General features: G+C 37.7%; 2 protein-coding genes across 5 annotated transcripts in view; one reads left to right on the top strand and one right to left on the bottom strand.

Annotated features, from left to right (window-relative positions):
• The window catches only part of LOC150081555 (four and a half LIM domains protein 2-like), a 337,841-nt gene that overhangs the window by 219,312 nt on the left and 103,392 nt on the right, over positions 1 to 15,137 (top strand). The window contains exon 1 of one of the 4 annotated variants that reach the window (XM_090380119.1): positions 12,278 to 12,382. The exons of the other annotated variants lie outside the window; for them this stretch is intronic. The gene's annotated coding sequence lies outside the window, so the exon portion shown is untranslated. Of the gene's footprint in view, positions 1 to 12,277; positions 12,383 to 15,137 lie in introns of those variants that run through there. 4 annotated transcript variants of the gene reach the window in all.
• Eaf6 (chromatin modification-related protein EAF6/MEAF6) overlaps positions 1 to 15,137 on the bottom strand; it is a 425,780-nt gene that overhangs the window by 399,620 nt on the left and 11,023 nt on the right. The gene's annotated exons all lie outside the window — the stretch shown is intronic.

The raw sequence follows: 15,137 nt of genomic DNA, 5'->3' as shown, positions 1-15,137 counted from the left end.
GCAACCCAAAGGTCGCGGGTTCGATTCCCGCCTCGGGCTTGGATCAAAGTACTGCAAAAACCTTGGGAGGTGCACTATGGCCACAGAAGCCGATGCGCCAACAACTACCAAACCAAAAAAAAAAAAAAAAGAAACACCACTACGACCACAATATTTGGAGTAATTTGTGGAGTTGGGAGAGAGTAGGGTTTTAGGCGCATCAGCAACTTGGCTACATTGCGCTGTATATAATATGTGTGTAAATTGCGTGTGTTATGTTGTCGATTTGCAGTCTGCTGGACGAACAGTCCGAGTTTTCGGGAGAAAAAACTCTGCTACCCTTGTTTCAGACTAACTCAGCCACGTTTTGAAAGACACTTATAAAAATTCCTCGTGTCATTGAGGGAATTCAAACTCTTCCATTCGGTGTGGGGAGGATGGTGGTTATGCTTTTTTTTTTTTTTTTTTTTTTTTTTTTGATTTGGTAGTTGTTGGCGCATCGGCTTCTGTGGCCATATTGCACCTCCCAAGGTTTTTGCAGTACTTTGATCCAAGCCCGAAGCGGGAATCGAACCCGCGACCTTTGGGTTGCCGGGCAGGTACTTTACCCACTCGGCTAGCCCGGTCGGCGGTGGTTATGCCAAATTTGCTACCCACAAGGGCCATCGGGATGCATATGTGGACAAATCTCACCTTTAAAAATGAAAGAATTACCGTAGTTTGATGAAATGGGATGAATGGCAGTTAGGAAACAGTTAGACAAATGAATGGCAATTAGACTATGGTTAAATGAAAACGAACTTCACTGAGATTACAGCTGATACCATTTATATTAGTGAAATGAAATGAATTAAGAAATTTGTGAGAGGGTTGATTTTTTTTTCACGAAAAAGCTCGTATCCAATAGCTTAACTATTCATAAGTTACAAAGTTAATAATGAAAATGAACACGATGTATGATGCTATTATGATATTCTTATGGGCAGGGTGTTCTGAGAAATGATAAGTAAACCTTAGAATGTAATTAGATTATTTCGAATTTAAAATGTAATATGAAGTTATAATACATTACCAAACGTTAATTACCTCCATTTAATGTTAGGCACATTATTACTGCTGAAAAGTGTTAAATGAATAGGAAGTCACAGAAATTCAGCAAAAATTATAGACGTGGGAAGAACCTTTGCGTCAAATCATGGTTGCTACTAATTAATTATGGGGAAATATTGAAAATATTCGAAAGATCAAAAAACTTGTATGGCACGTACACTGAAATAACATTTTGGATTCAAAACCAACTTAATAAATAACATCTTGAAGTTTAGTTTTCAGTTTTAAGAACACTGTACAGCAGGAGTGTCAAACTCAGAACAGCTCGTGAGCCTCACAAGCACTTTGGGGGGTGGGGGGGGATAGCAGCACAAACAATTCTCAGGGTGCTCGAGAGCCTCACCACTAGTGTGTACATAGCACACCATTTGCTTTATTGAAAGAAATAGGCGGATGGTCAGAAAGTTTTGAGAAAGAAATATAAAACCCATAAGTACAAAATTCTATGCTTGTATTTATTATTATTATTTTTCAATGCATTCATCTCAAAGTTCAATACACTTACTGTATTTAATTTGCAAAGAGTTTTTTAACCTTCAAAAAAATTCGAGAGCTGCTTCTAGCTCTGTAATTTTTCTGGAAGAAATCTAGACCAGTTTCTTCAATTGTTTTCGAATTGATTACATTAATGGTCGACTAGACCTTGGATCATCCTCAACTGACTCGCTTCCCCCTATAAACTCTGACGACCATCTTACAACAGTAGCATAACAGTCTGATACTTCCCAAACACTATAGTCATTCTTTGATAAATTTCTTTAGCATTTCTCCCTCTTTGTTAAAAAATTTGATTGCTGAACGATGCTCGATTTGCTAGATATTCATTCTTCTTCCACTTACCAACATAAAAAAAATTGAATTTCAGAAACTGCATAAGACACTGACATCAACTGTTTTTGATGATGTTTTATAAAATATTAAGCTATTAAAATAACCTATTTTATAATTTATTGATACATTTTGAATAGAACCTTTTGACCTCCCAACGAATATTAAATATCTTCACGTATTTCCCCTTGTGCAAAAATACACAATCTCATGACCAAAATTTATGACGGTTCGTAAAAATAATGGATCTTATTTAAAATGTATACCCTTTAAGTATCACTATTTCAAATTGAAATATTACGGTTACCCATAATTCAATATATAAATCCGTATTTGTGAATTGACTAACTTATCCATGAAGTGAAAAAAGCCCATTTCAGTTCCTTGCGTCATCGACGGTATTCGAACCCGGGCCTTTTCTACCGCGTGTCGGGAAGACGGTGACGATACCACTGCGCTACCGCGAAGACAGTATCGCTGTTTATCATTATTTTCATATAGGTTGAACCGTGTTAACTTATGAAAGTTGATAACACAAGGTAAGCCGCACAACAAACATCAGAGGGCCGCCAGTTTGACATGCCTATTGTACACCATATGTTGTAAAAACAGCAAAGGTAAACTCAACTGCTTAACATGTGGTGTCCGGTGTTCAACCCAAATGCCACTACTGCAACTACCGACTCCCTCCAGTCGTAATTAGCATCAACTTTACTAGATCGTACGTATAGCTTAGCTTAATTTACATTACAGCACATAAGGACTCCTTAAAATATCAAGTATCAACTTTACTGTAAGCTAACCTGCAGCTGCCTCCTGGGAGCATGCTAGTATCCGAATCTGTTTGAAAACTGTATCGAGAAATACATTAGCATTAGTAGAAACATATGTAAGAAAGCAAGCTTATATAGCATCAGCAAAAAAACCTTTCCTGTTTCACCCATTCATCCACTCCAAAAAGTTTCTCTAGTTCAGCCTTGAATTTATTTAAGCTGTCAACCTCCACAACAACAGATGGAAATTTGTTGCAACAATCACCTACCCTCTGGCTAAAGTCAAAGTTCCGCACATCTATTCTACAACTGTCTTCCCTCAATGGAATACTTCAGGTTGTAATCTGAGCAAGAAGCAAAATCTCATCAGAATTGAGTCTGCTCAACCGATTCAAGGCCTTATACACCTACCTCAATCAGATCACCTAGCAAGTGTCTAGTCTCCATACGCTGCAATTTGCAGAAATTAAGCCTTTCTTGGTAATTAAAATGATACAGTAAATTAGAATTGCTATGCAGATAAATTACAATCTCTCTTTGCAGTGTGGAATGTTTGTTGTTGTTGTTTTGGTTTTTTTAGGAGCATTAGCAACTAAGGCCATATTGCTCCGGGGATATGCGGTGGTCATTCCCTGACCTTTCCCCATCTTCCGTATTTGGTAGGCACGGGCTCGAATCCCGGTCTAATCAAGAAGCGTGTGCTAGGCACTGCTGCTACTGCCAACCTGGCTACGGAGGCGCCTCCTTTCTTGGTAAGGTATAAGGTATGTTCGTGTCAGGCGGCACCTGGGATTTCTCCCATCTCCGCGTGTGTTTGGCTGCATCGAGGACACTATCAAGCCAGAGACTTGAAAGTATGTGGGCCGTGTCTGTGCAGTGTGATATGTTGTGCCCATTGTTTGTCCGGCTTATTGGCTGCCAGGCCCCTAGTGGGGCCCGACGTTGCCCATACCTTGCCACGTGGAGGCTAGCCGGGTGTATCCAGTATGACAACAAATTGCTCTGGCAGGTCCTACCACCTAGTTTCCTGGGATTTCAGTGGCTAGGACCTAAAAAAAAAAATTATGCGTTTGACATTAATGCTTAATGGGATTGCTATTAGGAAATCGCTGATTGGGGTTGAACGCTAAATAGATGTGTTAAAGGCCTAAATAGGTCGGGCAAAATTTTGATGTTATTAAATTTAGACATATGAGGCTGTACGCTAGATAAAAGCTAATAGTGTTAGTTGTCTTAGAGATTTACATGAAACTGGTAGAATTTAGACGTTGATTAGAATTTGGCGGTATTGTTAAGGGTGTACTCGGTCGATTTAGTGAGAGGGGGAGAGACTGAAGACTGGGGGGAAAACAGATGAATAGGGACGATAGAGTAGGCATCCCTAAAGAAGTCAGTGGAGACGAACCCCACCAGAGATCCGTCTCCTCCCTCCCCTGCCTGGGGATGGGGTTTTAAAAGGTTAAAGTACCCAGTTCAGATCGCCAATGGCGTGTTGGCAGTAAAGTCGCAGAATGTCTTCGTCGGTGTCATGTCCAAGCAGTGTCGAATCCAGTATGAAGGTCAAGCTGCCCATCCGGTTCCGGGGGTGGGATATGTTAGCTGGCAGTGGGGAACCCACCAGGCGAGGGGGTGGGAGAGACACATTTACTTCATTCATAATCTGCATTCTCACTCTACTTGCATTCTTTTTTTTTTATTATTATTATTCTTTTTTTTTCTTTTTTTTTAATATATATATATATTTTTTTTTTTTTTTTTTCATTCAACTCATTCATCTTTTTCTCACACACCAGGAGGGGATGCAATGATGTGTAGTGTAAATTTAAATACTAATTAAAACTAGGGTTAGTGTGTACTTAACTGTAGCATTTATGGTTTGTGTTCTTTTTCTCACACGCTTACACTTCGATTCATTCTTCTAGCTCTCATCTCATTTATTCGACTCTTACTATCTGCACTGCATTCTCTGGGCACCTCAACTTACTGTTATTCTTCAGTTGTGGTGCAGGCCTAGCCGCGAGTTTTTTTTTTTTTTTTTTTTGCAGGCCAGGGAAGAATGCAGTGATAGTGTTTACGTGGTTAGTAAATGTTTGTTAGTACAGTATATATAAAGTAATGTAAGTTATTTTTAACTCTGTATTCTTTCGGCCAATTCCATTTGCTCTTCCACTCTTTCTCTCATGCTAGGTCACCCTTTCCCTCATGCTAGGTCACCCTTTCCCTCATGCTAGGTCACCCTTTCCCTCATGCTAGGTCACTCTTTCTTTCACCAAAACTGCCATTTATTCCCTTTTACCATAATTCCCAGTTCACTCAGTGCCCAGCCTATTCATTCTGTGTTTCATTCTCATTCTTCTTTCATTCTACATTGCATCCCCTTGCTATGTAGCTTACTGATATTTTTCAGTTAATCTGCTTCCCTGGATGCCTGTACATCTTCCTCCCCTACATCGTTACTTATTTGGTGTGGGGCCCCAGGTTCCTACACATGGCAAGGTAGTCCTGGGGAGTTTTGTTATGTCAGGTTTCTGTCAGGGCGCAGAATACTGCTATCCTAACAGTTTTTAAGTCATCGTCTGGGCGTGGTGGGAAACTTGCGCAATTTTACTATTGATTATTATTTAATTGCTGGGGGGCTGAATTGCCATTCTTTGGATTGCTCTGCGCATTTCGAATACTTTCTGTGTGAAAGATGTAAAAGCTTTATAATTTTGCTCTTCTATGATGAACAGATGTTCTTCTCCCCTGGGAAGGGGACCAATCTGTGCTATTAGCTCTGTTCTGGGGATGTCATATATTATACATTCATATAGAATGTCTGTCAATATAAATGTTGTAAAAAGTCCAGAGGCATACCACTTAGGTGGCTTTGAGCTAACCATTGACACCCGTGGCAGAAACCGTTTGGTAACCAGCCCTCTGGTTTCCTGCTCCCACTTTGTTTGCCATAGCTCATGGAGCTTTGTGGCTATTCTTTTTCTTTCATCATTGAAGGTGTTGGTTGTATCAAGGGCTATCCCCAGAAATTCTGTGGGTATGCCCTTTTTAAATCTATAATATAAGCCTCTTTTGGCTACTTCCAGGTAAAGTGGGAGAGTTCCGGCCAGCAACTGTAGTGCAGTTGCTGGCCGGAACTATGGCCGAGCGGATGAACCACGCACCGGCTCCATAGGTGATAACAGGTAGGAACATTGCACGGTATATGATTGCCAGTGTCTTTCTTTTGAGTCCCCAGTCTGCTCGACTGATCCTGGCAAGCATACCTGCATAATTTCTCACTTTCTTCGCCAAGTAGATCAAATGGGAGTAAAAAGTTAATTTTGAATCAAACACCACTCCAAGATATTTTAGTTCTGTTACCATTTTTATAGTGGTTGTGTTAATTTTGATTTGTGGGCGTCTTCTTATGTCCAAATTGCCTTTTAGAAGTATTTGTTTGGTTTTTTCAGGCGATATTTTGAGCATGTGCATTTGCGCCCACTCCTGCAGCTGCAAGAGCGCGGCATTTGATCTTTGCTCTACAACCATTCGTGAGTTACCTTTTACAAGGAAAATCATGTCATCTGCAAAGGCCAGGCTTTCCACGGGGCCCAAATCCAAGGCTAGAAATTCGTCCAGAACAACGTTCCAAAATAAAGGGCCAAGGATTGAATCCTTCGGGCAGCCTTTATTCACAGGGCGTGTCAATTCCTGGAACCTTGTGCGTACTGAGACACTTCTGTCTGTAAGGTAGCTTACTTCTGTCTGTAAGGTTTATTACCTTATAGAGGTTTTGTGGGGCATTTGCCTGGCGAAGTCTCCTAAGGACACTAGGCCACCTGAGTGAGTCAAATGCCCCAGCAAAGTCAATGGAGATTGCCAGCATATATTTCTCCTCTGTGTTTTTAACTGTTGTCAGTAGGTGGTGCATGGCATCCTCCGTAGAATTGCCCTGCTTAAAACCGTACTGATTATTGGAATGCAAACCTGCTTCTGTGTAATATTGAGCTAATCTGCTATATATTAATCTTTCATATATTTTCCCTAGTACAGGGAATAGGGCTATTGGTCTATATGATTTGGGATCAGTAGGGAGTTTTTGAGGGTTTTTGAGAATTAATCTTAATAGAGCTTGTTTCCATATTTTTGGGAATATACCTTCTGTCATACAGATATTATATAGTGCTATTAATTTATCTGGTGCTATTTCCGCTAATTTTTTGATAATCTCAACCTCTAAGAGGTCAAAACCTGGGCATTTATTGTTTTTTGTTTTAGATAGTGCTATTTCTAAGTCTTGTATAGTGAACAGAGGTTCAATATTGGCATTGTCATATTCAGTGTTTTCTTTTATAATGTCTAGATTGGTGGGGGAATGATTCCCAGTTTCAGTCTGAATGATACTGTCTAGGATGTTATTTACAGAATCCATCCAACATAGGGTTGGGGTTCCATCTGGTTTGACAGTAGTTTCTAAGACATCTCCTCGGCAGCTTGCTGGTCACTATTCTGTAAACAACTCCCCAAGACAACTCACCGTATATTGTTTCCAGTAGTTCCCACTAAGAGCCTCCAGCATTCCTTTTTCTTGTCTCTTATGAGGGCTGTATACTGATTCCTGAGAGTTCTATAAGAATCTCTCAGTGCATCCACCTCATTTTGTGGCCAAGATGTTCTGGCTCTTTGAAAATGTCTCCTCGCCTGGTGTACCCTACTTCTGAGTATAGTCAGTTCGGGGCACCACCAGGGAACTGTCCGCTTCCTCGGTTTTTTCCGTGGGATAGACAGGGTTGCTGTTTTTGTTAAAATGTTTGTCCTTTCTTGGTAAGAGGACCCTTTCGTTCCCCTCAGAAATCTTGTTGCCCTTCTCTGTACTCGCTCAAGCAACTCTACATCCTTCCTAAAATGGGTCCGCCTGAGCGTTGTCTTATACAAAGGGACAATCACCTTCTTTTCCCTACTAGCAAAATTCCTGTATATCATTACAATACCCTATGACCTGCTCTGTCAGCCTATCAGCACTGCTCAGAAAACTTCATGTCTGACTGCACAATTACTTCCAGGTCTTTTTCATTCTCTACCACCCTAAGTGTAGTACCAAACAGTTGGTACGTGTCTCTGCGGTTACTTCTACCCATATACAGTACTGCACTTTGCATTTTACAAGATTAAATTCAATTTCCACTTCTTAGCCCATCTGCCCAACTTTTCTAGATCCTGTTGCAGTAGCACACTGCCATTAATGTCATTAGCAACCCTGCCAACCTTTGTATCATACGCAAACTTCGACATTAAGCCTGATACACCTTCATCAATATCATTGATAAATATACAACACGACAATAGACCCAACACTGAACCCTGCGGGACTTTACTAATAACATCTGTCCACGAAGAGCAGCGCCTATTGATTACCATTCTCTGTCTTCTCCCATTCAACCACCCTTTTATCCATTGTAGCAACTTGCTCTTAATACCATACTGCTCCAATTTGTACAGTAGTCTGCCTTGTACAGCAGTATCAAAAGCTTTCCTGAAATCCAAGTATATAATATCAAAATTAGTTTTTGCATCCAGTTCCTTTGTAACCATATCATAGTATCCAATTAAATTTGTCAGACAAGACTTTCCCTTAACAAAGGCATGCTGTGTCTGAATTATTACTGCAGTCTTATCTAGGTGATCCTCAATGCTTCTTTAACCAGTAACTCCATTATTTGCCTCTGAACAGAAGTTAAATTAACAGGTCTGTGATTACTCCTGTCACCTTTCGATCACCCTTTGTGAACTGGGAATATATTTGCACATCGCCAGTCCGTGGGGATGCCCCCTGAGTCCAAAGATACCCTCATAATTATGGCTAAGAGCCTGCTTACTTCCTTTGCTTCCTTCCTATGCAATGGATGTTGGCTGTTGTTGTCGTAGGCACATCAGCAACTTAAGCCATATTGCGCCGTATATAATATGTCTGTAAATTACGTGTTCTGTAGTCAATCTGCTGTCTGCTGGACGATAAACTCAAGTTCCCAGGAGAAAAAAGCCATGCTACCCTCAACTGAGACAGACTAACTCAGCCACGTTGTGAAAAAGACCCATAAAAATTCCTCTCGTCATTGAGGGGATGTGAATTCACGTCTTTTCTACCCGGTGTGGGGAGGACGGTGATTATACCAACGAGGGCAAGGGATGTTGGTGGCGTGCATGATGCCCATAATATTTATCATGTAACACATGATAAAAAAGAATTAAGTAAAAAAAATAGAGGTTGATTGTTAATGTGTGCATTCCTTTTGGAGGGACAACCAGAGTAGAAAATACTTCATAAATAAGGGTCACTCTTCCATTTCGAGGATTGCATGGTTTTGTTCCAAAAACTCGGGTTTTTCATCCCATAAAACAGATCAGGTAATGTTATTTAGAACTTATGCCGAGGCAACTAAGGTTTTGAAGCGAAAGTACACCATGACAATTACATATATTCTCTGCTTGGCTGCCTGCTTTGTGGAATGAGAAATCCAGCTTCAGGGAGGAAAACTGCGCAATCCCCAATTTCGCTCCCTGAAGACGTGAAGTGTTTCTCAAATTCGGTCGGCAACGAAATCGAAACGGGGAATCTCACACACGTGACAGACCAGCGACGTTATCCTTTGTGCTACTCACTATAATGCGAAACATGCATGCTGACCAAAGAATACACTCAACTTATTTAAATAAAAAACTGATTTAGCATGGTCTTCGTTGCCTTGGCACAAATTCTAAATAATCCAACCTGTTATAGATCATAAAATGCATAATTTGTGCACTGAGTTTTGAGATGTGCTATGACACGTATTATTGACATATTTTTACGTGTTCAATGGAACATTTTCATAAACTCGGATAGTGCTTCCGGAAGAACAAGTATGTTCCAACTGCAAGATGGACATGCATTACATACGATTAGATTAGTTAGCCAGATTAGCTAGAAGTCCAATCTAAATACTGACTGAGAACAGCTGCCACTTTTTTTTTTTTTTTTTTTTTTTTTGCGACATGTATCGTGTGTTTGTTTTTCTGTGCGCAGGCATAGAGATCAGGCGCAGAAAATTCCAACCCTTATGAAGCACGTCTCGTCTGTAACACTGCACTCTAGTCAGAGATGAAAAAAATCATGACCACAAAGACGAAGCAGCAACTGTCAGAAGTCTCGTCATGATGGATTGTCAGCTGTTGCCAACAATGCCTTCACTCTTTACACAATCGAAAGATAGTTCTCGCAGAAAGACGTCCATCACACATGAATCTTGAACATCCCAATGTCTAGTTTGAAATATAGTGATGTTTAAGCCAACCGGGCTACCCAAATGGGTAAAGTACCTGCCTGGTAACCTAAAGGTCGCGGGTTCGAATCCCGCCTCGGGCTTGGATCAGAGTAAAATGCAGAAACGTTGGGCAGTGCATTATGGACACAGAAGCCGATGCGCTAACAAAGAAAAAAAAACTTATGTTTAAATCGCTGTGTACACTATTCAAGATCTTTTTCAATACCGACTGCAATCTCAGGTCAAGCAAAAGGAAACAATCAATCAACAATGACCAGAATGACAGTTCCTCGCTCATGTAATGAAATGTATATAAGGATTGTTGTTTTTTAGGTGCGTTAGCATATATGCATAGATATACTATTGTCTTCACCATGTCCATCCGTCTATCCGCCCGTTCTTCCGGTGTATTAACTCAATTCCCAGTAATGCATTTTCATGAAATTTCATATTTGGTTCTTTTAGTAAGATTTGTCGGGCCATTTAAAAGTTCATTCAAATCGGATCAACAGAAATATAGCAAATTACTATTTCTTTCTTTCATGCATATCACATCTCACATTCGTATCCCTTACATTTTAGTTGTAGCATTGAATATTATGCTTGTTGCCGTGCTAATTGCTATTAGCGCACAGTAACAAGCAATAACAGCAATAAGAATGAATGAGCAATATAGTGGATTCAGAGAAACGAAATGTTCTAATTTCGCGCATAAAAGTGGTTGCTTTTTGTTCGTTATTTTTATTTATTTATTTTTTCATTAAAAATCACTAATTATTACTATTTGCTAACGCGCCTGAAATGTAACACACTGTGCACATTGATTAACTTGTTATACAGGGTATCCCAAAAGTCGCTATCTATTTGGCTAAATAAGATGAATTTCATAAAAGTGCCCAAATGACATGATCACACGCATATTTTTCTACAAAATATAAGTATTTACATTGTTCTACAATTTTTCATAATTTATTAATTATTATTTTTTCTTTCCAGACCCAAATATACGTATAATATTTCCATTAAAACATTTTTTTTTTTAATTCGCCTTATTTAGCCTAATAGATAGTGACTTTTGGGACACCCTGTATATTAACACCGAGGTAATTATTACCACGAGAAGTCAGTATATTGTGTCTATAAATGGAGTGTATTATGTGGTTGGTTCCCTATCTTACGGGAAGAAAAATTCAAAATACACAGTTTCCGGGAAGGAAACCTTGCAATCCTTATTCTGGACCAACTAACTATAACGTACAGAAATAAGGACACTGTAAGATGAGAAATAAAATTAACAGCCCCCTCTCTCTCTCTCTCTCTCTCTCTCTCTCTCTCTGAGGTTTAATTGTTGCTGTAGAGTTTCGGAAGCATCAGCGACTTAGACCATATTGCGCTTTTACTTGTGATAATTTTCGCCAACACATACAGATGCCAGAGAGAGAGTATCGCCAAATCGTGTAAGCAACCGGCATTTCGATGGTATTATTTGTAATTGGGGGGGGGGGGGGATGTATTCAATACATGAAATTTATTTTCGACTTGTACCCAAAAATATACTTAATAAAAAACTTTATGATTCAAGTCTTAATGTGGTCGTGTAGCATAACTGAGTTCACCTTCTTGTTGTACGACAAAAATGACTGTCGTACCAAAATTAAAAGTTACTATCACGTATAAGAATAGCTGCTGTTACATTATTTACTGCATTATTTGTTGTATTTTGAGTTAAAAACTTGTAACTAAACAAAGGCAACTAATCAAGTAGTTTCTGTAAGCGATGAGATAGAGAAAATCATAATAACAGTCTTACACACCAGATCACTAAACTTCAAAAAAAAAAGTCAAGAAAAATGAATTATTTTATATTGTAATTTCATATATTTAAATATATGAAATTACAATATAAAATAATTTTGTTTTCTAGGTTTCTTATGCTTCATTTTCCGTTTAAACGGAAATTGAAATATAAGAAACCTAGTTCACTGAGATGAACAGATCTGGGGAAACTTTAAAATAGCAACTATAAATTTATTAACAGTACACAAGTCTATTTCTACAGTGAATTCATCTACACGTTGTAGTTTATTTTGAGAAGTAAAAAAAAAAAAAAAAAACAGGCGAAGGTGGGAACGAAAATAGACATCAGGACATCACGGAGAACAATATTCCATACATTAATCTTGTCCGTCTCTTGAGAAACGCGGCCGTTATTGGCGGTATCCGGTGTCGTCATTAAACAGTACAGCGTCTTAGCTGTAGCCTTGTACCCAGCAACTTATTCTTGATGGTGGGCTCATGGTCTTAAGAGTGACTCGGTAGTGTACGTTGTCCTATCAGATTCGGTCAAGGGGACAGTTCGGGTCCAGCTTCTAATCACTGCCATTTCCCTAACCTTTCGTGCTTTCTTTGTGCGCAAGTGATCTCTTTTCATCATCAGCCACGCTGCATGTCCTCTCTCTCTATATATATATATATATATATATATTTATGCATATGTATATTTATTTATTTTTTTTCCCCCTTAACATTTCAGATTAGCAGCGCTTACGAATGCATAAGCGGTAAAAATTCTCTAATTCAGTTTTCCGTGACTAAATCGTTGTTTTTCTTTTAGTATTGGCAACACCTCGAAATTCGCGTTGCTATGCGTTACAACCTTAAAAAACTCCAGGAAATACGACGAAAGCTCACAGCTCGGCGGGTAAAGAAACGGAGCAAGACAGATTAGATTTCATCACACACATGCTCTCTCTCTCTCGAATGTTTCTTACTATTTTGGATGGCCCACAACATTGTTCCAGATTTACGGATGATCTTGACACAGGAAAAAGTAAAACTAACTAAACTGTATACACTTCACGCTGGGCACTTTCCCAGATCTAGTACACTGAATGAACCATGCGTTACTTTGCTATTTTAAAGCGAAGAAAAGTGATGATAAATTAATCACGTCGAGAAAGAAATTATTTAATGATGTAATCTTATGTTTTCCAAGTAACCTAGAAAGAAACCGGTGCAAATAAATAGAAAGCAATAACAGAATGAGGTTTAATAGGAAGGAAAAAATGAAAATAGAGTACAATGAACCAATACAATACAATACAATATATGGGAATGGATATAGAAAGAAGGCAGAAAAATTATCAGCGAAATAATTTTAAGCAGAAAGATGGAAGGAAGGTAAGACAAAATATCAGATTAAAAGGCCTATTCAAATACGATAAGGGGCTAGGCGAGATAAATGGAAAATTAATACCTATTAAGTAAAATGGAAATTATAACACGGGGAGTAGGCAGGGAAATAAATTTAAGAGGGAAATTTAAAGAAAGGAAGAGTGAAGAAAAAGATCGTTGCAAATATTATTAAATAATTATTTTAAATGAATACAGTTGCAAATTGATTAATTTACCTTAAATAAAAAGCATTTATTTAAACAAAATTGTAAGCTAATATTTGTTTAAAATATCACTGTTATTTGTCTTACATACTCCATAATAATAGGGCACAATGCAAATAAAGTTTACTGAGATCCATTCAATTATTGTTATAAGAATTAACAACTTATACAGAGACTGTGAACCAATCACTTGATATGTGATAATTATTCTAGTGTGGGCATATACAGATACAGTACTTTCCTTTATTCTCTATTTAATAAAATAAAGATATAAACTGATAGATTTTTTCTTAGCAAAGGAGTAATAATTGATATTGGATAAAATAAAACAGATAAACTTAAAGACTACTTCAAATGACATATTCTGCTCATTTGGAAAATCATGAAATCTTTAAATTCATTGGAAATTATCTCTAATATTCCCTCATTGCAGTTTCATCTTTGAATTCTGTATTATTATATGTTTATGAAACTTAAGATGAGTCGTTTTCATTCTCTGGAGGAAATATATAACGCTGTTGACGTGTTACTCACGTTTCTGGGAAAGTTTTTGTTGAGAACTCTATGGATAACTAAAGAGGCCTTCTGGACAATTAAAAAAATACAAGAAATTTTGCCAATACTATTATTTCATTAACACTTTCATGAAGAATTTCAAACCACCATTAAAACATACAAAGTTTTAACTTGTCTTACAAGTTAGGTGGGAATAATTTATTGAGTGCATACAATGTAAGAAACAAACTTAAAATAGTATATAATAATGTTACAAGGAATTTCTCAGGGGTGAAAGAATCATTTCGTTGTATTTAAATTTCGTTCTGATGAAGATCGCTGTAAATGATTTCAAGAGAAACATTGTTTGTACAAATAAATTGTTACTGCACATTTTTCTAATGTACAGAAGTAGCAATTTCGATTTACTTTTAGGGATCAAATATAAATAAATAAAATGATAAAACACGTATACTAAAAAAAAAAGTAAAATATTTTGTCCACAGTTTTATTATAAAAAACACCACACATTAAAAATACGATACAGTAGATACAACTTCCACGTATTGATAGGTCAATTTTGTGTTTATTGTTTATCTTTTTTCACTCGCATGCATACAAACATTCAACTTCAGTACAATCGAACATATAAAGTACTCGGGAGTGAATATGTTATTATTTCGGAAATAATAACATATTTCCGAAGCCGTCATTAATAATAAATTATCATTTTCCCAACATATGTCATTTTGCATTCCTTCTTATTACCGCATAGTACTAGACAGTTCTTTTAGCCAAGATTTCGATGAAACCTTAGCTAAAAGAACTATCTATTTTTTTGTGTGGAAAATAACAAAATTGCAAAACTAAAATAAATTTAAAAACGGTAAATAACATTTGCCGTTTTTACATTTCTATTACGATAGAATTAAACATTTTACTAAAAATGTTTTTAACTCCAAAATAATGTCAAAATTATTACTGAAAGAGTTCATAAAATAGATTTATCACAGTAACTTACAAAGTGTGATATCTCTTGGTTACAAAAATATGAGACTTAACTTCGATTCCCCTGAAGGCGCTAGATACTGCAGCTAATTTACACTAAAATGTACAGATACTAACTCAGGTTTTTGTTTCTTAAGAATTAATCAGTTTTAAATTACGAGTTAAGTAGGTTCTAATCTTCTTTAGAACACCGAAAGCGTGATCCTGCATGATATGAAATTTCGAACTCTGACAGTATAAATCCGAACACTAAGGAAGTTTTCGGA

This window comes from Mastigoproctus giganteus, chromosome 8 (assembly GCF_048544385.1).
Source record: "Mastigoproctus giganteus isolate SK-2022 chromosome 8, ASM4854438v1, whole genome shotgun sequence".
NCBI lineage: Eukaryota > Metazoa > Arthropoda > Arachnida > Uropygi > Thelyphonidae > Mastigoproctus > Mastigoproctus giganteus.
This window is presented reverse-complemented; position numbering and strand designations above follow the sequence as displayed.